The sequence below is a fragment of the Artibeus jamaicensis genome, unplaced genomic scaffold (assembly GCF_021234435.1).
Source record: "Artibeus jamaicensis isolate MK-2021 breed Jamaican fruit bat unplaced genomic scaffold, CSHL_Jam_final contig_332, whole genome shotgun sequence".
Taxonomy (NCBI): domain Eukaryota; kingdom Metazoa; phylum Chordata; class Mammalia; order Chiroptera; family Phyllostomidae; genus Artibeus; species Artibeus jamaicensis.
The window spans coordinates 5,962,321-5,988,667 of NW_026521788.1; the positions used below are offsets into that span (position 1 = coordinate 5,962,321).

At 42.8% G+C, this 26,347-nt stretch overlaps 1 protein-coding gene and 1 pseudogene across 1 annotated transcript in view; one reads left to right on the top strand and one right to left on the bottom strand.

Annotated features, from left to right (window-relative positions):
- The window catches only part of LOC119059998 (uncharacterized), a 182,473-nt gene that overhangs the window by 77,232 nt on the left and 78,894 nt on the right, over positions 1-26,347 (top strand). The window lies entirely within an intron of this gene.
- LOC119060000 (cold shock domain-containing protein E1-like) lies at positions 10,330-12,705 on the bottom strand (annotated as a pseudogene).

The window sequence follows — 26,347 nt, forward strand, 5'->3', positions numbered from 1 at the left end:
CCCTCTGAGCTTTTCAGCAAAAGGTTTTGATTTAAATTTTCTATTAAGGAAAAAACTGATGTGAGTAAAAAGGAAACTTAGTTGCGGCTGAACAATCTGTTTTTGAGAGGGAAAGAGGGCCCATGAAGTGAAGAAAGCCTTTAAATTTACTTTCCTTCACTGGAGCAAGATCCTCATCACGGTTCATAGAGCACTTAGATGTACAGGTACGGAGTTGGCTTTAGGGCCCTGGCTTCCTGTGTTTGTGAGGGTCTCGGCCAGAGCAGACTCTGGTTCATCTCCTCCCCTGCCTCCCTGTGTTACCTGGGCACTTAAGTCACCTTTCAGGGCTTCGGTTTCCTCACCTGTGAAATGGGGACGGTAAAGTGACTGTCTTCAGAGTTGTTTTGAAGATTAACGGTAAGGCACTTCAGACACTCCTCACATTCAAAAACTGGTACCTGGTACTGTTGTTATTAAATTCCTCCAAGTCACGTGAGCATGTATGAGTGTAGCAGACATTTGAGAAGCAAACGTATCAGAATGTACGCGTCCAAAAGAGCATTTTCTTCTTCAGAACGGTCTATGGTGGAAATACTGATTTTAGTGGAGCTGCCTGTACAAGATGTTTTGACGATGCCTCCCCTGGGGTTACTTTTGAAGGCTGTGTGACTACATTCTTTAAATGGCTCCTTTAGGGGCCAATTTTCTGTCACTTGAGTGAATGAGGTTTGAATTCTTTCTTTCCTTCCCTCCCCCCTCCCTCCTTCTTTTCTCTCTTTTACTCTCTCTCTCTCTTCCCTCCCTCCCTCCCTCCCTCCCTCCCGCCCTCCCTCCCTCCCTCAAGCTAAAAGATATTTGGAATTAAGTCAAGTGAAAAAAATGTTTTGGTTTAAAAACTACCGGTCAAGTTTACCCTCAAACATGGTCATCAGGCCAAACTAAGCCCCTTTTTGGCTTTCAGCATGCAGGTTATTTTGGGCCTTTGACTTGGGGAGTCGATAGTATCCACTTTCTGCCGAAGCCACTGCTCCATGCCTGGTTATTTTCTTCTCAAAACCCCATTGTTAACCCCGCCTCCTCTGTAAGTGGACCATTCGTCACACTTTGTTTCAGGGTTCGCTTGAACTTAGGTCACAGTCCCCGCAGAAACTCCTTTTCCCTAAGGAAAAATAGGGATTATTTTCTGCCTTACTTGCAGAGTTATTTTTTACCCCCGACCCTTTTGTTCTAGTGGTTGATAATTTTTGACAACTTGATGTATGACAGGTTTATCTACCCACCCTGGCTGTTTAAAATAACTTGGTCCAGGGGCTGTGTGGACGTGCTGAAGTGCACTGCCTCCGTCCCCGCTGTCCTCTTCTCCTCCCCCGATTCCAAGTGATGTGAAAATCAGCCTCAGACTTCAGAGTCACTCCTAAGTCAAGTTGCCTCTCTTGCTACAGAGTCAGTTTTTCCAGCTGAGCATAAGGTAATGGAAAATCTAAGTTTGTCTTGAAATGTTCACTGCTCTGCAGAAAGTCAACACTGGGTCTCCAAGACAGTCTGGGTACTGACATTACTCCAGTGCTGTCTGGGTTGTGGCAGATCGGATGTGGGTGCCTCATGTCACTGGCTTATAATTGTCCCAGTAGTGATCATACAGATACAGTCGTGTGAGTGAAGTGGTCCAGGTGTAAATGGTGTTGTCTTCCTGCCTTTGGGCTGAGCAGGCAAGTTGGATGTTAAAAACAATGAAAGCTGGGAGATTAGAAAACACTTTTCTTTTTCTCTGTAATTGTTAATACATTATAATAACCAAAAAACCTGCATGAATGGTTGCTGAAAAACAAAAACCAATTAACAAAGAAATATTGGGCCCTGGCTGGTGTAGCTCAGTGGATTGAGCACGGGCCTGCAAACCAAAGGATCGAGGTTCAGCTCTCAGTCAGGGCACATGCCTCGGTTGCAGGCCAGTTCCCAGCAGGGGATGCACGAGAGGCAACCACACATTGATATTTCATTCCCTCTCTCCTTCCCTTCCTCTCTAAAGATAAATAAATAAAATCTTTTTTAAAAAAGAAAGAACTATTGGGACTTTATGAATAATATACAAGGTCTCTCCAGAAGGTATCCAGCCATATAATATGAAAACTAGAGACATTTAGTTAAGAGAATACAAGATACAAGAAACATTGTAATAGGATAATGATACCTCAGTCCCCTTCAAAGTAGGCACCATGGGATTTCACACAGTTCTTTCAGTCTCCATCAGCTGTCCCACTGTATTTTCCTGAATCTCATCCATGGTCTGAAATCTCTTCCCTTTCAAAGGTGATTTTAGTTTTGGGAAAAGCCAGAAGTCACAGGGCACCAAATTGGCTATAGGGTGGTTGAGTCCCCTGGGAGCAAAAAACTCTGCATGAGATGTGATATGAGAGCTGGTGGGTTGTCACGATAAAGCTGCCAATCACCAGATATCCATAGCTGTGGCCTTCTGAATCATCTGACTAGTTTATGTGGAGGAATGTTCAGGCTTAACTCAAAATTTGATGCAGATTCATTGTTCTACTCACTCAGTCATTTTGAATGCAGTGGCCACACAGTACACCTGCTCACTCATCAGTGTCTACCACCCCCACTGACTGTTCAGGCATGTACATTCCAGTGCACTCTCCTTGGCTGCCAGGATACATTGATATCGCACAAGTCATTCTCATTATATTAACAATGGCTGCACTTTTCCCAGACAGACCTTGTATATCACTGTAATAAGCAGAATTTAAAGATAACATATAGCTTTTCATGTTTTATATAATATATGTAACATACATGTAATATACATGTATGCCTGTATATAATAGATACCTTTATACATTTCATATGTTACATATATAGAAATTCTCTGTTTTCTCCCAAGCTTTTCTCTATGGCATTTGCTTTTGCTTTGACTCACATTATTCATAACTCCTCACTCTCTTGACCTCTTTTTTGTTTAGTGGACAAGTATGCACATTTTTTGCTCGAAGCCTGGGTTGGTGGTACTGTAGAAATTCTAGTTTTTTTCCTTTATTATAATCTTCAGGTATCTCATAATCTGTTCTTAAACAGATGTCTAAGAATTAAATGAATGGCAGCACTTCAAAACAGTGACTTGTAAATAAACACATGTGCACATCAGATCTTTTTGAAATTTTAAAAATATTTTAAAGGAGAATAATAAATGTACTTCCGGCTGTTTTCGAACACATAGAACCTGGGAAATTTTGTTTATTCACTCCTCTTGTGTGCCATACAGTCTTTGAAGAATGAAAAGTGGAATTCATAGGGTTACCTTGGGTTTTCTTTCCAGAAAGGTCTGATGTGGTGGCTGGGCTTCAAAGCTGAGCCTTGAGAATCTGTTGTTTACTGGTGTTGGCCGTGAGAGGATTTTAAGAGGAAAAATGACAGTTTCTGCCAGGGTGATTTTAGGCAAAGGTAGATGACAGCATCTTGAGCTTTTCGTATTAAAACCTGTTGGCAGGAAAGAATCAGAAACTCTCGTGAAGTGAAATAACTGCCAATTTTAGTGCCTTCATCCTAGGAGATGTGCAGTGCAGCAGAAAAGAAAACGTCAGCTCCAGGGATCAGAGTCCCTTTTTGAGGTGGATTGAGTTCTACAGTGTGGTTCGCGTCATGGCTTTTGGAGACTCTACTCCACGTCTTTCAATTACATTTGAAACAAGCCTTCCCCCTGCCCCAAACTTCCCAGAGCTGTTTAGTTCAGCCAGGGGCCAGCACCTTTATTACAGTTCCAATGACCTTGGCCCATCTTCTGGTCTGGTCTCCAAGTAGGGCAACATACAACAGCCCTGGGTACTTAGAGTAGGGCAGATGGCACAGCAAGCCAAGCCAGGTATTCTCCGTTCACACAGCCAGGGGCCTTGGGGAGGGTCCTTGAGATCTTCATACATGCAGAGTTCTGCTGGTAGAATTAATGCAAGACATTAAATTTCGAAAGAAAGCTGAAATTATGTTGATGTGCCACGCTTAACAAGGCAGCGAAGTACTAAATCAACAAAATTTTCAATAGGAGTTTTTTAGTTACTTGAGTTAAGTTGTTATGAGAGGTAAAAACTGCAGTAAGTGCTGTAATTTAGCAAATCAGAGACTTAGATGATAACATACGTCTCTGTTGGATTGAGCCTTCACAAGTGTGACAGTAGAACTATTATAAAATTTAACTCGATTGGAAAGCAGAGAATATGGGAATAGTGGTTTTGGTCCTATCATCTCCCATTCCCGCGATTCCCAGATTTTCAGATCTTAACCTTTTCTTAGGGTCTCCAGTCCTGGGTGGCCCTGCTACCTTGCAGGGCTGCCACTTGAGTGTGACCTAAACACTTTCATCTGAGCTGCCTCTTGGTCCCTGTGTTTCTGTCACCGTCTGTACGCTTTGCCAAACCAAGTCACTGTAGATTCTGCCTCCGAGGTTGCCTCAGATCCACCAGCGCCCCCCGTCTCCCTGCTCCCATTGTTCTGGTCACCTGGGGACTGCAGTCGCTTTCTATCCTCACCGTGACTCTTCCGGTTTTCTTTATGAAACTCAGATCTGATCATTCACACCCTCTCCCCTCAAAAAACCAAAATGAAAACAGGCGAACCTACATCACCCAGCTTTTCCCTAACTTCCCATGATCTTAGATTGAAATCATAACCTGACAGCCTGGAGGTCCCTCAGGACCTGGCCACTGCCTGCCCCTCCCCAGCCCTCCCCACCCTGCCTGTCCCTCCCTGTGGCCCAGCCCTGCTGGTTTGGTTTCAGTTTTGCAGAAACAGCATTCACTTCCACTTTCCTCTTTCCTTTTTAAAATTTTGTTGACTTCTGTTCTTTTTTTTTCAGTTCTTCCCTTAAACACCGTTTTATCAGGTAAAACCTTGGGTGAGAGGCCGCCTGATTGTGTGACATCCATCGCATTGGTGGTACTTACTCTCCATTGCTGGGCACATCCCTCTGCCCTAGCATAGGGTCTGGCATATCGTAGACACTGAATTGTGCTTGCTGAGTGAAGGGGTGAAAGTAGTGATATCTATGAATATTTTAAGTGCTTCCGAATACTCTGAGAGGTGGGATGTGTAGTATGCACATGCGCAGATGCTGCCACTCTTCTCACCTGTGCTCGTGGCAGACGCCGCTGCCCTGCGCCCACTCCGTTCCCGGCCGGCCCTCCCAGCGTCGCGCCGCAGACGGCTCTTCCTGGTCTCCTGGTCTATCTGAGTTGGCGTGCGGCGTGAAACCTCTTCGCCATTTCGAATCTAGCAGAAAAAGCATAGCATTCCAGATGTTTGTTTAGGCTCTTGTCTTGACCTTTAGACATGTGCGTAAACCTCTTAATGCCTTGGTTTGAACACCAGTCCGCTACAGGTGGTCAGGCGGTAAGATAGTTCTTTCATGAGGATTAAAGAAGAAATGTTGAAAAATTAGTGAAGCTTATTCAAATGTAAGGTTGTGTAGTTATGTTTAATGTGCTTTGATGTCACAAATTCTCTTCTTGTCATCAGCCACTCTTACATGGCAACTGAAATGTAAATTCTTTGTTTGTACGCGTACATATGCATTTTAATTGCAGGTTTACCTTATCTGTATGTGAGCCTTACAACAGGACTCTGTTTCTCTTTCAGAATTAAGTTGTTCAGAATCTGTTTCTCTTTCAGAATAAGTTGTTGCTTATTATTAAGCAAATAATAGTTTCTGTATTTGCTAGATGTTTAGTTGTTATCACATTTTACGGAGGTAGGATATAAAATGTCAAGAAGATGCTAGGTTTTTTGTTCAGTTTACTCTTACTCTGTGGCAGTCTTTCAACACTGTGCTCATGGGTCCCCCGTACCAGAAAGGCCTGCAGTTGGTTAAGGCACAGACAGGTTCCTGCCCCCACAGCTTACTGAGTCAGACTTTTCAAGGCCTGGAAATCTGCATTTCAAAGAAGCTCTTTGCATTTTAAGTAAGCTCCAGGAGTTTGAGAATCACGCCCATATAATAGCTCACATACCGTGAGCTGTGAGCAGGATGTAAGAGGTGCTCACTCAGTGGCCTTTTGAGCCTCACCTGAGCCTAACGATGCTATCAGAGTACACACCCCCCTCAGTGCCGCGCAGTAAAGGGCACAGGCACTGACTGTGGCTAAGGTTGAGCACAGTCAGTGACCGTATTCATCTCAGCGCAGTAGATCAACAAGGGCCATTGTTCCCAGAGGCTTAAACACACTGGTTCTCTGGAAACAATGGCCCTTTGACCGCAGCTGACTGGGCAGAAAGGAACCAGGTTCTGGGCTCCTCAGGGTCGAGCGAGGGTCAGTCCTGTGGTGAACTGGTGGTGCTTCCGATTTAGCTCTCTGAAGCAGCCCCAGCAGGCCCATCTGGCAGCGTCCTTCACCTTCACCAAGACTCTCACTGCTTTCCTGCCCTCCCTGGAGACCCAGGATGCAAGGAGAAAACTTGTCCTGAACAGGAAGGCAGGAACAATAACAGCGTTTTGAAAAGTTGCCATCGCCAAGTGTGTAGGATGTGCTTTACTGGTATTAGTTCCCATAATCAGCTTAAAGCAAGGAAATCCAGGATGTCTTAAGAGAAAGCATTTCGCAGCACATTTTCACTGTGGGCTGGACGCCTGAGAGAGGCCACAGGTCCCCATTTCCCCGTTGACATCAAAGCTTGTGCTGTGCTGTCTGCTTCCTTGATCTCCTTTGATCCTTCGTGGTTCTTACAGCTGCACTGCACAATTCCATAGCCGGGTTAATACTATTTTCTGCCATTTCCTGAGTGTGAATTCCATCTCAACAAGTAGAATCAGAGGTTCTCAGTGAGGTCCCCCGTCCCCCCACCGGCATATTGAAACCTGTGGGGACATTTGTGGTTGTTGTGAGGGTGTGTATGTTAGCATTCAATGTCCTGAGGGTATGGTTACTAAACGACCCTCTGTCCTTGGGACAGTCCCACCCAATGAAGGGTCGTCCTCTCCAGAATGCTAACGGCACCCCCACAGGAAACACCAACGCTCTTTGCGTTTGTCTGCATCATGTCCAGTGCTTACCTGACACTGGTCCAGGCATTTGACGTGCACTGAATACGAGTGACTCGGTAGATACAGTATGAGCTTAATGATGTGCCGGGAACATTGGCGGTCCCAGCTACCTTCCTGGATGGCAGCTGTGCTCCGACAATGAAGCTACTGCTCATCTCAGATTCAGCTCTGTAGCTTCGCTGGTCCTGATGGGACCATGTGGATGAGAGTTATAGTCCAGAAAATGTCCTGAGCTGCACTACTGTCCCACTTGGGAAAGACTCTGATTTTAACAAATGCTGCTGCCTTGTTGTTTCACTGACACCTTGGTCTTGCAAAAATAAACAGGGAGGTAGTCGGTAGATTAAGTGTTACATCTCAAGTGTTACATGAGAGGGGCGGGGGCAGAGCAGTCAATGTTTTGTCACAGACGCTGCCCTAGGTGAGCCTTCTCACAGGAATAGTGTCCCACAGAACATGTCATGAGAAAGCTGCTGCATCGGCATCCTTCGCAGTAGGGGAGGGTGTGAGATTTGGAGATACTTGCTCTGAGCTTCCAAACCTCCTGGAGTCACTCTGCTTGAGGGTTAGAACGTTGCCGGGGGTGGGGAGCAAAGCAGGTTTGAACTAAAGATTAGATACAGTCAGCACAGGTCCTGGAATATTTGGTGATTGACATCAGTCATTCAGTTAGAGATCCCAGAGAAATGACAGATGGTTAAAAATGTAAAAACACAAAAGGGTGAATAGACAGGATGACTTCAGATCTTGTTTTCAAGGACTCAGATGTTATGCCAAGCCAGATAACTTACTGAACCAAAGTTGTCCAGTAGACTATAGGATCTGAATATCTTGGGAACCAGATAATAATTAGAGTAACAGTACATGCAACAGGAACAGAGTGGGAAAATTCAGAGGGTTGTTTTGCCTACAAGGCCTCCCGTGACTAAATGAGAAGAATGTGTCGATACTTTGACTCAGTGAACCTATTTCTGGGAGTAATTTCTAAGTAAATGATAAGAGCTGTGTTCAGAGATTGAGCTCTGAGGATGCTTAGTGAGCATTGTTTGAAACTGAGCACTGGAAGCAACCCAGATGGCCTTCCAAAGGGTGATGGCCGGACGCGTTATTATTCATCTGTACAATGGAATATTGTGTGACCGTGACAAAGAAATATACTGACTTGGGGCAAAAACATATGAAAACAGGCTATAATAGAATTCATAAGGTTAACATTTCAATAATGAAACTATGTAACATGGGGAAAACCTGGAAAGGCATTAATCAAAATGTTCCCTTCAGTTATCTTTAAGTGGTAGAATTAGAAGAACCTGCATTCTTTCTAAGGGCATTAGCACTTGCAATGTTTAATGTAAACATGTGTAAATATTTTTGTAATTAAAACAAATAGTTTAATGCACTAAGTAAAAACATGGTCTAATATAGTGAAAGGTGCTTTGCCAAACTTTTATGCAAATATTTCAATATTTAATCATTTTTAAACTCAAATATTCCTGATAGTTCCAAGGACCTGTTATTCCTTTACACCGCAGGTGGCAAACGCAAGGCCCACCGGCCAGATCTGGCCCACACCTTGTTTTATCCAGCAGCAGCACTGAGCTCCTTGCCCCTAGTTAAGGAGTAGTTACATTTATACAGTCCTAAAATTATAATCAGCCCTTTAAAAGCAACCGTGAGGCTGATGTGGTCCTTGATGAAAATGAGTTTGATACCCCTGCTTTAAACCATATTCTGAATTAGTTGGTCATTAGCACAGAGGAAATCAAGTTTCTGATTACAAGGAATGGATGTGGAAGGGGGGGAGGAATTGATGGTAGAAAAAAGAAAAGGATATCAATATAGATAAATGTATAAAAACTATGTCTAATATATTACCATGAACTACATTTGCCTAGTTAGAAATTCTGCCTCGGAAATCTCCTACTTTAACACCACATCCTTAAGTGTCTTGAATGCCTAGGACACCCACTAAGACTAGGCTTAGTCCCCTTGCCCCGAAGTGGCTGAATCAGAGATGTGAGTACATCTCAGGCACCAGAGCTGGCTTGCAGAAGAGTCAGGTTTCCAGCTGAAGGCTTAGTCCTGGAGGTCTTCTAATTCTCCAAGGTGAGCCACAGAGCAGTATCAATGAATCAGCCCATTAAGAATTTAGATACTGTTTTAAGAAAATAGTTTGTAGCAGCATTTCGCAGAATATACTCAATGGGGCATTATTCTTGTATGTCTGGTATGCCTTAAAAATCACTAAAACTTTACTTGCTTCCATTATTTCACCATTAGCAGAAAATGGAGAAAGCAAAACTGTTTTGTGTTTGCAAAGATAAATGGCCTCTTTACCCAGAGAAGATCAAAATGTCAAATGACAGTGGGGAACATAAAAGCACTGTTCCTTACACCTCCTGAGCTGACCCGTCATCTTAGTCAAAGCCTTCGGTCCACTGGCCAGGCCCTATATGTAGCAAGTTCAAGATGAGAGCCAAGAAACCAGGTTTGATCTGTTTCTATGATGGAAAGTTGAACAGGAGCTACACAAAGGGCCAAGTGCGTGTGTTTTACAGGACACAGGAACCAGGTGGCTACTTATTAAAAAAACAAGATTCGTTTCAGGCACAACTTTAAAATTACTTTTGTTTTAAATCAGTAAAAGAAACTGGGTCCTAGAAGCTGTAGTGATCTAAGCAGTAACAAATTTGTGCATTTGTCCTTTTATTTGTTCAAATACATTTAAATTATCACAAGGCTCGCTCACCTCATTTGCATGAAATTCTGCAGCACACATACTAACTGTAGTAAATTTACTGCCCTCCCCCCATTCCAGAGAGGGGGGAGGCTACTCTGGAAGATAATTTTCCTGGAAATAAAACCGAACTTCAATAAAGTGGACTGTGACAAGATTTGCCTCTACGAATTTTTGGAATTTTTAATATAGTTTACCCTCATATTGTCCTCAGAATTGCACAATGATCAGGAAAAGAAAAGAGAAGCAGAAAAAGGAAAAAGTGCAGAATTTCATAGGGCCAACAAGATAACAGTCTATATTTTTCACTTACACAGGCGAAGTGGATTGCAATTACCAGTTGCATTAAGTGTACCAAATAAAGCTCCTAAAATAGATATTAATATAGTGTCACTTCAAGGCTGCAGCTGGGCATAATTTTAAAATAGTTTTCCAAAATCCATTTACTTTTTAAACATAACATGAAGGTGTTAAAACTGGTGTCATGGCTCAGTAGAATAATTATTCTAGATTTTAGGAGGATAAAGAGAGAGATATTCAGAACCCTTCACCAGAATCCCCCAACTTGATCCTAGTGTGTTAATGATGTGCTTTGTGGATGTGGTTGGTCAGTGACACCAGCCTGCAGGCTCTTTCTTTCTGCACCAAATTCCATTGAGTTTTCTGGCCCCCTTGGCTGATGAAGAGCCAGTAGGCAAGGAGCACTGGCATCATCCAGGGTGATGTCCTTCAAGTGACTGACCAGCCTGTTAGATCATGCAGCCTCGACAGCCTTGGGGCCCTCACAGCCTCGCCAAGTGTTGCAAACACCGTACTTGCCAGTGCGCTGATTACAAATCACTGAGAATTCCACCTCCTCTCCAGCCTGTAGCTCCACGCCATTCCGAACTAAGTTCACATGGAAAAAGAGCATCTTGCTGTCTTCTGTTTCATAGTTAATGAAGCCAGACTGATTTTTCACACACTCCACAGTGACCCTACACAGGGGTGTGATGTTGTAGGCCATAGTGTGTGCATTTTGGCCTAGGACACACAATTGGAACTTGACACTTTTCCCTTTCTGCAGGCAACCCCCATTGTTAGCCATTCCAACTATGTCAGATGGATAGATCTCGCCTTTCATATCTCCTTCCTCCGCGATCTCAATCATTCTTTGGTGCTCAGTCTGTGTTGAATCAACACTCCTCACGGGGCGTCACCAGAGTAGATGGTAGGATCAGCCTCTTCAATAATGCCATTCAGCAGCTGTGTTTTGTTGACTTTTCAGCAATGACTTTGTTTCCTTTGCCTTTGGACAAGTTGTACTTGACCAAGTCCTCCAATTCCAGGCTGTTGACATCAGCAGAGAACTCACTGTAATGGAAAAAGATTTCCTTATTATGATTGGCTATTTCAATAAGTCCAAAATTATCTTTCAGAGTTGCCATATAACCCAAAAGCCTCTTGGAGTTATAATTATGACCTAAAAGTCACACAAAGATGGCAATCTGCTGTCCAGGCTTGTTTTTCACTAGTGCTACATTCAACTTTATCCCCTCTTTGAGGAAAAGTAGATCCATCCACATCCTTGGCTTGAAAAGGAATAGTCAGTTTCACTCAGTACCCCAAGCAATGATCCTTAGTCTTCTTTAGTTTGCCTTTATTTGGGCTAGTGGTTTTAGGAAACTGGAAAAAGTGGCTTCCTTTTCTACAGTGCCTAGCAAATCATGATTGGAATGGATATGGAACAAAACTGCCTTTGGGAAGTTTTATAATCCCAAAGCGTGATTTGTTTGGGCAGTGAGAATATCAGGAGCCACAGGAAACTCCCTTCATTTGCAATACGGAACTGGTTCCCACCGGGGATTTCACTATAGTAGAAGAACAATTATCATGACCCACACACTTGATGAAACCAAAACCATCTCTCATGGCTGCAATTATACCCACTTCTCTGGCTTCATTAATGAACTGAAATGTATTTGATAGAACTCCTGTGTTGGTTGCTTGTTCTAATTTATCACATTGGTCTGTTGAAATATTAAACCTAACATGACCGCCTTCCAATGGGGTCACGTTGGATCTGGCATCTTTATTTTCAAAAGGAAGTTCTTTAGGAATTACAAAGTGAACTTTAATGTGTCCCGGCAATAGATCATTCTGGTTTTTACTGGATACTTTTGTAATAACTTTGGTTACAGTTCCTTCAAAATGTTCAGTGCTGATATCTTCAAAAGTGACTGTTCCTTGAGGCAATAGGCTGACATCTGTTGCAACCTCTTTACCATTTCTGTCCTGGTTGTGAATTGCACATCATCTCCAGGCTGTAAGGCTTGAAAGTCACACTTAAATTCACTGCAGGGACAGAATATCTCTTTTACAACAGCACCTTTTTCAGTAGAGCCAGACGTGTCCTTCGTGGCACAGGAGACTCCCTGACAGCGGGCTTGTTTCTTGTCCAATAGCATGATGTTTTGAGCAGTTACAACACTAGTATGTTTATTTTATCTCCGGTTTCCAGATGAACATTTCTTTCCACATCTTTGGGGGTGAGTCAGATAAAACACTTCACGTTGGTTGCGTACACTCCCTGTTGGGCTGTGACCTATGGCAGCCGGAGATTTACACTCTGGTTGTGAGAACAGTGCACCCAACTTGTCCCTTCACTTGTTCTTCAGGGAAGGCCTCTGCTTTTATTTTCACCACTTTATAACAGCAATGGGTTTCCCCAACTGCTGGTCAGATGATACTTCAAATTCAATCTTACCTTCCACTTTTAAGTCCTGCAGGTTGGTATTATACTGTAAAGAGTGGAAGGAAAATCTAGCTTGACATTCAGAAGACTGGAATAAACCCATAAGAGGTTACCAGTTTTTTCAGTAGCCCCAGTTTCATGCAGTGCCCCTGAAGTATCACTGGGGTAGCCATTGTGTCCATTGTTGTGGAGAAGGTTTGAGTCAAAGTTCATCTCACAGCGAAAATCAAATATTGTGCTTGCAGTAATATTTGCTGATTCCTTTTTTCAGCACATGTTTCAAAGGATGGAAGTAGCTAGTATTTTAAAAAGGGCACAAGAAAATGGTCTATCAAGCCAATAATAAATACAGCTGCTGCTGCAGTGGGCAGTCTTAGAGTATGGTGCTGAAGAAAGCGAAGACTATTACCGGTATTAGGGAAAAATAGTGCTCCTTCGAGCTGTTGAGTAGGCTCAAACTTCTTGTTTCAGATCAAGTGCTGTGTTTTCAACTTAAGTGTACTCCTTTTTGGTCCAGTTTGTTGTTCTGAGGCTTGTTCTTGGCCTGATCTGAACTTGAGGCAGTAGTTTCAGGCGGTCAGTTCTGTCCTGTCACACTTCGTGCCCAGCAGCCCTGTGCTCACTCTCCTGTGCTGCCGTAAGCACAGTGGGGACCCTGTTCTCGTGAGAGGGCTTCATGGGAGAAAATGAAAAGGGGGCGGGGCAAACAGGGCTGTGCAGGGAGATGACAGGTCAGCATGTCCACCAGTCTCTGTGCCCCCTTTCACATCTCTCATTCAGGATATTAAGGCTCCAGAAGTTTCTTTGTAATGACTAGAATACACTTGGAATATAGGGATAAAGGAATTTATCACGGTAACCAGATATTCAGTGTGGCACTTTACCCAAATAGAAGAGCTTGTTACTGTTAAGAAAAGTAAAAGCTAATAAAAGAGACCAAAGCACAAACAGGTGGTCCGAGTATGTTCCTTTTAAAATAGGAAATAAAGCCTTGAGTACACTTTAGGGTTGCTCCTCCCTTTCTGGTTGGGTGGGTGATCATGGGGTCTTCAGCGATAAGTCACCGAGCAATCTGCAAGTAAGGGTCCTGATGTGTAAACCGTGCCTGCTGCAGCTGGATGAGATGATAGCCTTCTGGGTAGTGACCTAGTTGTTGGCATTCTGAAAACCTTTCACGTCAGTTATTTCTGAAAAGCTCCCATCTGAATGGTCTTTCCTGGAAAGCCCCATTTTGGGGACCAACTTCTCTGTGATACCTTCCTACCCAATACGTTTTTATTCATCTTGCTTAGTATTTTCAAACTTGGTATAAACCAAAAGTACTTATTTGGTTTATACATTACCATTGCCTCCCCGAGGACCTTCTTTGAGCTACACTTTGATGTTACACTCACAGATTTTACATAGTAAAAATGTAAGAGACCATGTGACAGTGCTTCTACACATGTTGTACAAGCCATTGTGGAAAAGATGACTCTGTTTCTCAGTCCTTAGGGTGGAAACCCTTTATAATATTCCTTTGACCAGAATTATGTGGCCTGCCCCATTCTCCTTTTATGCTTTGGCTCTTAGGACTTCTGATACCATTTTCTTGTTCAAGCACACCAATAGCATTATCTGGTAGTTGGAAAATCAGCTTCTTTTTTTAGTTTCATGGCTTTACACCTGTGCCTATTCCTTCCAGGTGCAAATATGTGGAAATACGTCTTTTATTGTATGTTACCTTAAATCTCTCTTGGAGATGGCTAGCACTTAAATCATTTAATAAACAAACTGCTCATGATGGTGTCCTGATTTTAGATAAACTGTTCACTTAGCATGTATCTTTAAGACTTTGGACAGAACGTTAAATATAATTTTAGTCGGCTATAAGAAGGCCATGGATTTTGGAGGAAATAGTAGGGCCCCAAATCTCTCATACAGCTTAAACCCTCAAGTTGTGTGTGTGTCTTAGCAGCCAGTATCACAGTGCAGCTGACCATTAATTTAAGAACTTCCTATCTAACTAGCATACAGGAAAGCGATGTGCAGCTTTTCATCGGGGTGGGATGATAATTGAGGAGCATGATGACTAAGTATTTAGTATATAGATGGACTGTGCTGCTTTATCACTTTAAAGAAAATAATGAGGATCCGGCAGGAAATTGCAAAGGATGGTGGGGAAAGAAAGGTTCTTGCTCACAGCGTGGGACTGAAATGTGCAGCAGGGTTAGTTATCCCCTTCTCTGCACACCCAGCTCTTGGTGCTGCTTTGCTGAAAGCTCTCATTGCACGGAATTGTAATTACTCGTTTACAGTCTGTCTGTGTCTCTATTAAATTAGAGTTGGTCCAGCTTTGGTCTTCGTTGTGTCGGCCTCATTTAGCATAATGCTAGCAGTGACTTTTTTGCATATGGGATTGTGATTCCTATGTCTGAGGTAGCAGATTAGGAGGCATATTTTAGACCAGTATTTCAAAATATTGGCAAATATTATGAATAGTCAAAAGAAGTTGGGAGGCATTTTTGCCCCCAAAGCATATTATGTGTTCATTCAAAAAAAAAGTCTCCCATAATCTCACATTTCTGTAGCTATTAGGTTCCAAAGAGCAGTTTGGTGCTGAGGCCTGCTGGGATTCGATAAGTAATCATTCCGCTGGCAGCTCTTTACACCTTTTCTCTTCTGTATTTCTGTATTGTGCTGGGTAGGAACATCTCCCCCTATTTACTGAAGGCCTGGACACCTGGCTGTGTCCAGGTGCTGAGGATACAGTAGTGACCAAAACCATGGACCCTTCCTTCAGGGTGGAGTTTATATTCAAGTATTAGAAGCAGACTCATGTCTTAGGAGTTACACAGTGAACGTTCATTCTGCCTTCTTCTTTTTAAGGGCAGGAGACATAATAGAAAACCGTGAATAAGAAAGTGTGAGAGTCACAGATTTGCTATTTGTGATAAGAATGCTTTGCTCTAAGCAAAATTAGAAAAGGATATTTTGGTTTACATGTTCCTTCTCTGTCCACTCTCACCCTAGCACATGTTTTGTAACTTCATGACACATTGATGTTGCCTCATTTTCACTATTGTCCCAGATCTAAAACCCAATTTGTTGTCGTGGAAATCTAGTCACTTTTGAATAACCATAGCAATTTGTAAATTACTCCCCTCTGACAGAGTTCTCGGGGGACATTAAGACTAAACTGAATGATAGAATGAGATCTATACTGTTATGTCACTTTGGTGGGTGGACATACCATGACCATTAAAGCACATCTTGGGGGTGAGAGATGGATTTCACTGCATGTTTACTCAGTGAAATTCTGATCGCCAAGGAAAGGCTTTGTGCAGTGTCTGTGTGGCCCTGAGATTCTGTCCCCGCTGGCCTCAGTGGTGAGTCTTTCCATGTTAAGTCGCAGTCTCTGCTGCTTATTGTCATGCAACGTAGAGCCCATCACTTAACCCTGAGGCTCAGAATCCTCATCTGCAAAACTGGGATCGTTTTGTGAACCTCTGAGTGGTTTTGAAGATTGAATAACATCTGTGAAGTGCCTGTTCTAGGGCCATGAACAGGGTAGGCCCTCGGTACATACCTAACAGCTGTTCTTACCACTTAAATTTGATGAGTTTTTAAAAAAAATTTCTAAGCCTTTTGAAACACAGGTTTATAATACATTTTGAGTTGGAGTAGTTCTCATCTATTGATATTTTAATGATCCATGGTGTATTTTGAATAGTACAGACAGCATTCTCTTGGGTGTGTACACAGATATTGTCTGCTTGTTGGTGTTTTCCCATACAGCTCAGGATTAACTAGAAGAGCAATTTTGATTATTTATTTATTGTTTTAATTATATAATTTTTAGTGCCAGGCACTGGAACTGAGCTCTTTACATAAATGATCTCATTTAATCAGTATAACCAGGGTACCGAAGCACAGAGAAAGGCCACACTGGAGGACCTGTCGTGGAATCCCAGGTGTCTGACTTGTAAGCCCACATGCTTAGCCCGCCTCTTTCCCTCAGCATGTGCAAAATTACTGAGATGGCTCGTCGGAGTGGCAACACAGGTGGTTTGAGGGTGCCTTCAGGTCTGGGTTGTTACGGCGTGCTTACACATGTTGTTCTGTGGTGAAAGGGCGCGTGGCTTCTGTGAGCTGTAGAGATAGCACTCATCACGCATGAGCACTGCACGGCAGTTATGTTCCTGTCGCGCCCTTCTCATGGTCTGTCCTTGCTCTGGTTCTGTGTGGTCAGGTCTTCGGGGAGACAGTATATCAAGTGGGGAAGAGCCCCAGACTCTGAGTCAGACAGCCTGGAGTTGAGTCCTAGCTCCGCAATTATAAGCTGTGTAACGGAGGGCAAGTTGCATGTCCTCTCTGCGTCTCGGCTTCTCCCTGAGGATGGTAAATAGTGCTTACTTTAAAGGGCTGTCGTGAGAGTTAAAGGAGCATATGCACACGCAGACCCACACAGGGGCACATGGGGCTCGGGCTGCTCTGAACAGCGCCTGGCACATAGTGGGGTTAGTGATAAGATGATGAGGTTCTTTGAGCACAGCTATGTCATTTCATCTTCGTATTCCACACAGGGCCTGCCCCAGTGCTCCGCACATGGTGGACACTCCGTAAAAGTCTTTTGGGGGAGTGCATGGGTATGGATGGGCTGAATGGTCAGACATACGACCAGTTCTTTTCCATCTTGAAGTTGTATCTGCCTCATTGACAAAACGTCCCTGTCTTGGCTTTGATAGAATCAGAGACTGAATAACTGGAGGAAGTCAGCCCAGGCAAAGTTAAATAGGATAATAATAGCTAACATTTACCAAGTGCTTACTATGTGATGGGCACAGGTTAAATATTTTATAATTAGCCTACTGAATCCTTCCAAGAACTTCATGAGGCAGGTAGTAAGTTTCATGTGGTTAAGAGACTGGACTTTAAAACAGAGGAGACCGAGTATGATCCCACAGTACTAGCAGGGCAGGTCTTCCTTCCGTGTTATCTGTTATTATCAGAACTTCCATGGGGCAGAGTCATGAACACCAATACTACCCAAATATCAGTGTGGGAGCTCTGCACTTTGGTAGTTATCATAGCAATCATGTCATGGTATATGCATATTCCTTGGTAAAATTTTTTGCTTTTGGAAGTCTTCATATTGAAGCCGAAATTCTCAAATTTTTGGTTAAAAGTGTTTTCTCTCCACTTTTTTTTGGTGGAACTAGAAAAACTGCCCATTCTTCTTTGCAGGGTAGTGTTTAAAATGATATGAAATAGTAGTCTTCCTTGTTTTTTGTTCCCTAGGTTAAGCCTTTTATGTGAGTTTCATACCTTGTATGAGGTTTCAGTGATATTTACATATCTACTTTGGATCCTTTTCCTTAAATTTCCCCAGAAGTGTAGGACCCAGGATTGATCACCTTGACCCTCGGTGATATTTCTTATGACACAAGGTTGTATGTCCTCCTTCATAGTCAAGGTCTGCAACGTGAAGAAGGGCTACCTGTGTGAGAGGATACGCTGTCCTGAAATAGTCATCCTCGCTGACTTACTGTTCATGAGATATCAGTGTGGCTTTGTGAGGCAGCTGGTCACTGACATTCCTCTTCATGGCTCCTCCTTCTGTCCCCCAACTCTGCAATCTGGAGCCAGAAATGAGCATATTAGGTCAATGACATAGAGGGCCCAGATGGAGTACAATAGGATTTTTGCCTGTTCACTAATCTTCACTTGCTCAGTTAGTGAAGGAAGTAACCTGTCACCCCAAATAGAGCATCGATCCTGTTGACTGTACTATATATGGACTTTTTGAGAATGGAATCCTAGATTGATGTAATTACATAAATTTTTCAGATTCTTCCCTCTGAGAGGTTCTTTTCATCTTTGATGTAGTACATATTTTTTTGTCACTAGTAAGAATATTCTTCTCCGTTTCTCCCATTACTTTTTTAAATTTATTTTTTTATTGATAATGCCATTACAGTTGTTCTATTCCCCCTTCATTCCCCTCCACCATACCCCCCCGTCTCCACCATTACCCCCCCTTTAGTTTATGTCCATGTGTCTCAAGTTCTTTAGATTCTACATTTCCCATACTATTCTTGCCCCCCATCTATTTTCTATCTACTGTCTATGCTACTTATTTTCTGTACCTTCTTTCCCCTTCTCCTCCTCCTATTCCCCTGTTGCTAACCCTCCTTGAGATCTTCATTTCTATGTTTCCACTCCTGATCTAGCTGTCCTTTTAGTTTGCTTTTGTTTTAGGTGTGGTTGTTAATAACTGTGAGTTTGTTGTCCTTTCACTGTTCATGTTTTTTTAACTTCTTTTTCTTCGATAAGTCCCTTTAACATTTCATATAATAAGGGCGTGGTGATGATGAACTCCTTGAATTTGATCTTATCTGAGAAGCACTTTATCTGCCCTTCCATTCTAAATGAAAGTTTTGCTGGATAGAGCAATCTTGGTTGTAGGTCTTTGGATTTCATGACTTGGAATACTTCTTTCCAGCCCCTTCTTGCCTGTAGGGTCTCTTTTGAGAAATCAGCTGACAGTCTGATGGGAACTCCTTAGTAGGTGACTGTCCCCTTATCTCTTGCTGCTTCTGGGATTCTCTCCTTCATTTTAATCTTGGCTAAGGTAATGATGATGTATGTGCCTTGGTGTGTTTCTTCTTGGGTCCAACTTCTTTGGGACTCTCTGAGCTTCCTGGATTCCCTGGAAGTCTATTTCCTTTGCCAGATTGGGGAAATTCTCCTTTATTATTTGTTCAAATAAGTTTTCCACTTGTGACTGTTCCTTTCCCCCTTCTGGTACTCCTATAATTCGGATGTTGGAGCGTTTAAAGATGTCCTGGAGGTTCCTAAGTCTCTCCTCATTTTTTTGAATTCTTGCTTCTTCACTCTTTTCGGTTTGGTCATTATTTGCTTTCTTCTGGTCCACTCCATTGATTTGAGTCCCAGTTTCCTTTTCATCACTATTGGTTTCCTGTGCAATTCCATTCATTTCAATTAGTTTCACCTTCATATGTTTCTCTAATTTGTGGCTATAATCAACCAGTTCTGTGAGGATCCTGATCACCAGTGTTTTAAACTGTGCATCTGAGAGTTTTGCTATTTCTTCCTCGCTTAGATTTATAGGCTCTGGGGCTTTGAGATCTTCTTGAGCCATTTTTGGTCTGTATGCGCCTGTTAAGTGTGAGGAGCGGAGCCTTGGACTCCCAGGTCGCTGGGTTGTGACTGTATGTGGGGGCTTGGTCAGAGCAGGGAAATGGCGGTCCCCTCTGCTGTTTCGTGCCTTTGGGTGATGAGCAGAGCCTTAGGTGGTTCACCTGGGCTGGGCCACTCAGAGTCGCTGGGTTATGACACTGTATGTGGAGGCGCCCCCTGCTGCCGCTGGGGACCTGCTGGGTCCCGTCCAATTGCCCACTCCCTCGCTTGTCTATATGCACACGAATGCACGACCACACTCAACCCGCAGTCCTGCTCCCTCGCTGTTTCCCCGCGGTTGCTCACTTGGACGCTCACTCAGTCGCTCACTAGGTCCAACCCTGCGCCTGGGTTCTGTGCGCCTGAGTCTGTCTGACCAAGTTTTCCTGTGCAACCCCGCTCCGCCAGCTGCTGGTTTCGCCCTTCTTACCGGTCAGGCTGAAGAATTTGTTGTTATCAGACTTCCAAAAAGTTCAGTTTTCTGTGTTCTGGCTATGTTTTCTGTTGCTAATATTTAGTTGTCTCTAAACTTGGTTGTGTGAGAAAGCACAGTATCTCCATCTTGGCGGCAGTCCGTTTCTCCCATTACTTTTAAACAAACAATTTTTTCTTGAGCTATGTGGATATTCTTGGATTTTTGCTGGTCGCCCTTTGTGGGTGAAATACTTTGGTCTTTATTATGAGTTTCATAGTTGATATTAGTTTATGAGTATCTTTATGATAGCCTCATCTGAAGAATTCTGATGAATTTTTCACATTTTTATATAATTTTACCCTCTTTAGTATTATCATGAGATCACCATTTGTTGCCACTCTGGGCCTTTACTTGGAAACACCAGCTATACTATTAATTCTTCCACTAACTGCGTTTGGTACTGTTCATGGGAAGACCGTAAGCTCTTGGGTTCCTTCAGTCCCCAGCTGTGTGACCCTGGGGAGCTGCTGAGCCTCTCTGCCAGTTTTCATATCAGTACATACTCTGTAACAGCAGCTCCTGTCCAGAGTTCATGTGAGCATGCAGTGAGATAATGCATGTTACATGCCCACAGTGCTTAGCACATCTAAGTGCTCAGTAAATGATTAGCATAAAGGTAAGCACAGGTGCTGTGAGAATATGCAGGTTGGGACACTAACCCAGCTTTGAACTGTGATCATGAAATATTCTTCAGGGGTTGTCCAGCCTCAGTGAATCAATCAAGAGAAGAAAGGGAGGAAAGGGTGTTCCCTGAAGGCAAATGGCTTCAAGGTTTTCACTAGTGATGGTGGAGAAAACAGCAGGGGGATGAAATGAAAAGGTCAGCAGGGGGCAGATTATGGAGGGCTTGTTTTATCAAGTCCAGGGGCTCTGACTGTATTCCTGGGGGATGGGGAGCTACAAAAGAATATGCACAACCACGCCAGCACGAGGACACAGAACTGAGCAGGGTCCGCCAGGAGACACTGAGACATGTGAGGATAGGGAGTGCCTGGACAGTGAGGAGGGCCAAGGGTCAAATAGACCCTGCGTTTCCATCAGATGCTGGCCTTTTAAGTTCTAGGAAACTTGAAGTAAAACCAAGGAAAGGAAGAACTTGCCACACATTGATTCTCTCTGAGAAAATGAATCAGATGGGCTGCAATACACATTTCTAATGTGGAGAAAATCTGCTCAAGAAGAAGGAGGTTGTCCCCCATTCCTGCCTGGCACACTGCTTGGAAGCCTTGTGTGTGTGTGTGTGTGTGTGTGTGTGTGTGTGTGTGTGTGTGTGCATGCGCTGCGAGCACAGATCTGCTGGCTTTGCAGGGAAAGCTCTACTATTCTCCATTTTCTTGTGATTACAAAATTACATCTCTACTTACAGTATGTTCTCGTTAGCCAATTTCCCCTTGATTAACTTTGTGTCTGGGGTTGCAAGTTTTCTTCTTGACTGTTTTTTTCCTAATTATTTTCTCACCAGTGGTTAGAAGTAGAAACAGAAATACATCAGAAAATGGTTTATATGAAAAGGAGTTTTCTCTCCACCCCCATGTTAAGTCCATGCACATAAATGAGAAAAATGAAGACTAGCAACCAACTTTCATTTATTTAGATAGACTCTAGTGTTTTGTTATGCCATTTGGAGGAAGAGTAAGAGAAATAAATGAAATGTGTTGGAGTGATGGCCAGCTGGCTCTCCAAGGTGGAGTCTCAGCTTCGTGGAAGAAATAGAATTTATTTTCCTGTTATTTTGTTTGGAATTGCCTGACAACTAGAGAGCATTTCTCTTGCCACAGTGCTGCAATATAAGTGAACACATGCATTCCTAAGAAACAGATTGTTAGAGAGTTTCTTTGAAATGTTCCAATAAAGAACATTTGCTATACACTCGAAGTGTTTGATTCTTAACTCCTTCAGTAGAGCAGCCCCGTGTTTCCCACGCGTCACTGATGTTGAAGGCGGAGAGGAAAAGAGGAAGCTGGTGCTGGACTGTCCTCCTGTAGTAAAGTGGAAAACGGGGCACCACATGAGGCGGTCGTTGCTTGTCATTGGACAGCTGGCAGCCGGGAGTATGATCCTAGAGAGAGGAGAATTACGTGAGGTGAGACCCACATTTGCCCTGGTGTTCTGCACGAGCGCTTTTCCTGCCTTCCTCCTGGGGGGGGGAGTCCAAGGTGGCACGTGGGTCTCATGTTCAGTGCTACCCAAATGGCTGGAATTTGTATGGCAGGGTACTGGGGAGGAGTGAGCTATGCTAGGGGGACCCAGAAGCTGGAATGTGTATATATATATATATATACAAGGTGAGACCTAGCAGAGAGCAGCTGCTACCAGGTTTGGAAGAGAATGGCCATACCAGAGGTGTTGTAGTACTGAGAGAAATGGAGAGTTCTGGCCTAGTGAGGGTGGAGAGACTTCATGGAGCACCTTAGCCATTGCACTGAGATACCAGAAAGACCACATCTTAGAGTAAGGGCCATACCTTAGAGTAGGGCCATGTGCTAGAACTACAGACAAAACTGAAATAGACCTGTCTTTATCAAGTACAAAACGAAGGCTGGCAGGATTAAGAGGATCTGCCAGTAATTTACCTGCCATTGGAATCAAACTGAATACCTTCTAACTGTCTACCTTATATAATAGAAAAGAAGCTTGCAAAGAAGCAGGAAAATGTGACTCATGCATAAAATGAAAAGGAATCAACACAAACACACAGTGCCCTTAAAGCTGTGTTGTCCTAGGTCTTGGTCTCTAACAATGTCCTCCAGTGAAAGGAACCAGAGCCTTCTGGAGAAATGACGGCATCCAGAGAAGAGATGGCATAGGTGCGAGATGAGCCCAGGACTTTCTTTTTAATGTCAAAAAGTAAGGAAATAAAAGTAAGAAAAACATGATGGAGTGTGTTACAAAGATAAAGGAGCCAGCTTAAAGAGGGGCACTGGCTAAATCTGAGACAGCTTGAGCACCAAAATAATTAAGTCCAATGACAAATTATAAGCTATTGAAAGAGCAGGATTTCATGTATCCATATTGATCATAAGCAGATAAACAGACAAATGATGTCCAGAGCTAAGTAAGGACCAACAGTGTGGAAGGATGCTGGAGCTGGAATAGTCGGCCTGTTTTGGCTGTTACAGTCAAGTTTGGGTCAGGCAGGGATCACCGATGGACGCTAATGCCAGGGGGAAATTTTGCTGTGAGACAAGGTGTTTTCATGGTCTTAACGTAGCTCCCCATCAATTACTTATTAGTTGCAGGGGAAAAAGAACAGTTTTCCATTGGAGAAATTAGACAAAACCTTGGCTGGGTGATCAAAATGAGCATTGTCAAGGAGGGTCAGATGGACTGTGTATGCTTTCAGATGTGATACCTGGAGAGGAAAACATCACTTTCTGTGTTTTTTTGGCTGATAATGCATGACCTGAATTGAGTCATGAGGAAATGTTAGACAAGTCAAAAGGAAATGTTTTATTCATATAAAAAGCGGGGGGAGGACTATATTTTCCTAAAGCGTCAATGTAATAAAAGACAAAGGAAAGCTGTGTGTTTCAGATTGCTGGCAGTGACGTGCAATAACCTGACCCTGAACTGGATTCATATTTGGAGGAAAAGAAATGCTCTGATGTGCATTGGGTTCATTGAAATGCTGGTAGATTAAAATAAAATATTTTATCAGTATTAAATCTAAGGTTGATAACAACACTATGGCTATTTAAGAATACGCATGTTCTAAAGAAACACATTCAGAAGCGTTGAGATGTGAAAAGCCATGATGTACGGAACGTCTCTTCACACGGTGCAGAAGAAAGTGTTGAGTGGATGTTTGTGTCTGTAGAAGGCGCGCGAATGACTAAGTGCACTGGCTAACTGGGAATCGTAGGTGAATTTGGGTAAAAAGTGTATGGTATTCTTTGTGCTGTTATTATTACACAACTTTTCAGTAAGCTTGAAGTTATTTCCGAGTTTTAAATAAATGCCAAGCAATAATGGGTGACTTAAAGAGAAAAGGGGAGTATGTGAAAAAGGTACATGCGTTTCTTAACTGTCTGGGTGTGGATTTTCTACCCTTCGGGTAGCCTCTGGTAAATAAACATTTAACCCTATCACAGCATCTGTGTCATTCAGCAGGCAAGGGCATTTCTGTATCTGTTGGCAAAAGAAGTAAATCTAGTGCAAGAAGAAATAGTAAGACTGTGTTTCAAGTTGAAACCATTATATCAGTTTGTGCCATGGAAGGATTTAGAACGAGGAGTCGTAGAGGTTCTAATCCCTCCTTTGATACTTGCTGGCTGAGTGGTCGTGGGAAAGTTCTCTAACCTTTGGGAAGTTTGGCGGCTGCATTTTAAGATAATACTTACCTATTCTCAACATCCTACTACTCAAATGAGAAAATGCATGTGAAAGTTCTTTGTAAATTATAATGGTTTCCTGCACAAACATTAAATTACTGTGAATAGTTGTGGTTAAAGATGAACAATGGCTTAGACTAAGGTAGAGATTTTCCTTAACTCCAGGGGCCCTTTCTTTTGAATGTCAAGATTAATTATAGAAGAGAGATTCTTTCCCCATTAGACCCTTTGTTCCTTCCCTTTGTCGTGTTCTTTCTCATTTCCTGCCTTTATTGTTCCAGGCAAAGCTTCAGTGACTGGTGGAGTTGTGAGTTCCCTGAATTTCAAGAACAGTGAAGTAGGAAGTGAAGGAAGGCGTAAGAAAGACAACATGTAAGTCAAACTCACGGTTTCATCCCTTCTCATACATCTCAAGGAACTGAAGTTCCTGCTTTGCTCTGAGATTATTGTGAGGCTCTGATGGATGGAGGGACCTTCCAAGCCTTTGAGGTGCCCCAGGTCAAAAATCAGGCAATGTTTTGGAAGCAAAAAGGACCAAAGAAGCCACCTTCCTCATAGGAGGAGGAAGACAACCTGGGCCAGGGTGGTAGAGATTCATTAAACAAAGGGCACAGGAAATCATGTCTGTCTGAGTCACAGAAATGACAGAAAAGGGCACTGCTGGATCTAAGGTCACATAAACCAGGATATTTAAAAGTCTAACATTTAAACCATTTAGACGTAGGAAAGGAGAAAGGCCACCTGAATGAAGGAAAACTTCTACCTTAGTATAAGGCATTTTTCATTAGTAAAGAAACACATTGTAGATTAGTAATAATTTAATTTTATAGAAAAATTATTAGGAAAGGTTATAAGGAAGCCTTGGAGAATCACTTGGAGTCCAGGCCTTTCCTTTTAACCTGGAATTGCTTTTGATTAAGACTCTTTATTCTGGAAGATTACAGTCCCAAATTCTCTTCTCTGGAGTGGAGTAGTCTTGGCCCGTGCTGTGCAGTGTCGGTCTGAGATGAGATGAACAGCGTGCTCTAGAACACAGAACAGCAAACTGCTTCGTTTACTGAAAAAGTCTTGTGCCAAAAGTAAAAATAAGCCCTGGCCAGGTGGTTCAGTTGTTGGCCCATCGTCCCTTGCACCAAAAAGTTGCCTGTTCGATCCTCGGTCAGGGCGCATACAGGTGGCGTGTCTCTCTCTGTCTGTCTCTATTCCTCTCGCTCTAAAATCAATGAGCATATCCTTAGATGAGGATTTTCTTTTTAAAAAGGTAAAAATCAGCTGAACTAAACAACATTCTTCATGGATACTGGCACATACATAATTATTATTTTAAGTATATGGCTAAACAGCATGTTGATTAGTTTTGTTTGTTTTTAAGCTTGATAAGAATGGTATATTGTGTGAAGTATTCTGCAACTTGCGTTTTTCACTGAGTTATGTTGTTAAAATTTACTTGTTGCATGTAGTGGTAGTAAATTAATTTTTAATGTTAAAGAAAATTCTGTTGTGAAAATCTATTACAGCTTATCTGTTGCCCCATTTCCTTCCAACTTTCACTATTCTGCTGCAGGTCTAGCAGATATGAAGTAGCATATTATTGTGGCTTACTTTGCATTTTCCAGATGAGGACTGGCGTGGAGCCTCTCTATTTAGTATCTTTGGAACACAAGAGTTCATGACTTTAATGTGGAGAATTTTCTCCCGTGTTTTCTTATATGGCTGGTACAGTGATGTTTTTGTTTTAATTTTGTTTCTTGAAATATACTGTAACATAGCTCTTTTAAGTCTGTGTTTGATCAATTTTTTTTTCATTTGGATTGAAGTTTTTGTTGATTTGTGTTCTCAGTTGGGTTTTTATTTTTTGGCTGCTGGT